Source organism: Loxodonta africana, chromosome 1 (genome assembly GCF_030014295.1).
Source record: "Loxodonta africana isolate mLoxAfr1 chromosome 1, mLoxAfr1.hap2, whole genome shotgun sequence".
Classification (NCBI taxonomy): Eukaryota; Metazoa; Chordata; class Mammalia; order Proboscidea; family Elephantidae; genus Loxodonta; species Loxodonta africana.
The window spans coordinates 85,260,968-85,263,466 of record NC_087342.1 but is presented as its reverse complement, the minus strand read 5'-3'; the positions used below and the strand labels follow the sequence as shown (position 1 = coordinate 85,263,466).

The 2,499-nt window shown below is 35.6% G+C and overlaps 1 non-coding gene across 1 annotated transcript; it reads right to left on the bottom strand.

Moving 5' to 3' along the window:
- Positions 1-346: 346 nt before the first annotated feature.
- Positions 347-453, bottom strand: LOC135227627 (U6 spliceosomal RNA). The gene has a single exon (XR_010317804.1). It is a non-coding gene; the product is annotated as a U6 spliceosomal RNA (small nuclear RNA).
- Positions 454-2,499: the final 2,046 nt, after the last annotated feature.

Here is a 2,499-nt window from a genome sequence, read left to right as displayed (position 1 = left end):
GACTTTACACACCACCTTACTCAACCACAAGATCTAAGACCAGCACACTCTATATGGTTCTGCTTTGGAAATAATCCAACACAACTGATTCATTTTCGGAGCTCCTCATAATTAGACATGTTCCTTGACTGATTCACTTCCTTATTTATCTGTATATTTACAGTAAGACATTTCTTTATTTCCTATCAGCCAAAGAAAACATGTGATGTGCTATTAGACATTGAATATTAAACACTTAGTATGGTGCCTAACACACAAGAAACAAGATAATTGTTAATATGTATTACATAATCATTATTTCTAAAATATTTTTTTTTAATTTTATTGTGCTTTAAGTGAAAGTTTAAAAGATATAGAACGTTTCACTAATTTGCATGTCATCTTTGCGCAGGGGCCATGCTAATCTTCTCTGTATCATTCCAATTTTAGTATATGTGCTGCTGAACCGAGCACTAAAATATTTTAATAGTAGATACACTTTAGGTAATTGGTCATCAAAATGTATAGAGATGATTACCCATTACCTTCCACAAATTCTCCCATACCAGAACCAAACCAAACCCGTTGCCACCAAGTAGATTCTGCCTTACAGCAACTCACAGTGAGTAGAAATGACCCATAGTATTTGCAAGGAGTGGCTGGTGGATTTGAACTGCCAAACTTTTGGTTAGTATTACTTTCCAGAATTTCCCCTGTAGGACCTAATATTCAGCTAAATGGTACCTTAACACAACCCAGAAGAAACAGTCTTATCACCTAGATCATCATGTACAGGACAATCTAGTCCTTCAAAATAAGAGGTACACCAATTATCTATGAAATAATTAATTTAGAACAACATACAGAAATGTTATGAGAGAGATATAGAGAGGTTGAGTAAATTGCTCTACTTTTTGGAGAAGGAGAAAATAACTGATTAAAATAATGCTCAGAACTGAAATCTGCTTTGGATATTGTTGTCCGTTGTCACATTGTAATCTGCCATCTTCTACAACTGCTCTTTTCTTAAGACATCAGCTTTGTCACACACCTTGAACCGTAACATCTGAGGGGAAAAAAGTGGACGGTTACAGCTTCTGGTGAGGCACCCCTGATTTTCTCTGCACCCTCCCCTTATAGCCAACATTCAGAAGATACAAATCTGCCCCATCCTCACCTCTAAGACTGTGCACTTGAAACCCTTTGTTGTAGTCAGGGACCATGGATGGTCACAGGAAGAGTGTGTACCTCATGGGAGAGCATCTCATCCCTCCCTGGTATGCCCTCAACTCCACACACACACACAAAAAGAAGTATACAAGGCTGTGTTGATTATGTGATGGTATATTTGAGCCTTTCTTCTTCCTGAAAAACAATGGGATGTGACTATGTTTTATTTTAATTATCCTTCTTGTTCTGAATCTTATCTTGCTCCTCCTACCCCCTCCCCGAGACTTCTATTTTCTTCTCATTGGAGAATGTCAAGAAGCAGTTTGATTCTGCCCCTCAGGAATTGTCATGGACAGGTCTGTCCCTAAGCCTTTGTAGGTAAATACGAACATTTAGGAGGGAAAATAATAAAGGTGAAATAGGAGATTAGTCGACGAATATAATGAATGATCTGTATTTCACAGACTATGTACACAGTACCAGATGAATTCAAGTGAAATGTATTATTACAACCAATTCTCTGACCACTCTAAATTGTTAATATAAGATATTCAAATTTTAATTTTTGTCTGAATCAACCAGAATGGTTATCAAAAATAGCTATAAAAATTTTGTCACGTTACATCGATGAGGTCAATATTTCTCTTAATATTATAACAAATTAAAATTAATAAATCCTAATACTCTCCTAGTTACACATGAGTTTCACATAGTACCTACTTGTTTCTATCAGAAGCAAGCATAAGAAAATGGAAAGCCAAAGGTATATATTAGGGTAGCGAAAGAATAAAGCAAGGTACTGAATGCTTGTTATTTAAAAGATGTAAAGAAAAGGTGGCTAGGTGCTGAACATCTACTATTTAAGTGATATAAAGACAAAGCAGAAAAAGTAAGGAAGAAAAAAGCATCATTCAGACAGAAAATACCTTTGAACGCAGTGACACAGAAGGTACTTCTCCCCATCCGTCAGCACCAAGGAGCAAACATGCTTTCTAGGCTTTCTACAGGCACATAAAATATATCGTCTTTGCTCAAAGACTAATGAGGAGGTATTCATCTAAGTATGGGCATAAGTTAATGCAAGTATTAGTTGATACGTTATTAAATAATTAACCTAAGTAAAAAGAGAATGCTAAGGAAAATGGTGAGTAGCAAACTGAATTAAAGAGGAATGAAAGTCCTTGGATAAGAGAGGAACATAAAGGCAAGTTTTGATCAACTTTAGTTAACCAAGTAGGATATTATATTATTAATTGATTATTTCATCTGCTATTTGGGTCATGTTGCTGTTGTGTGTCATCGAGTCAATTCTGACTCATAATCAGATATAAAGTAAAGACCAAATATTTT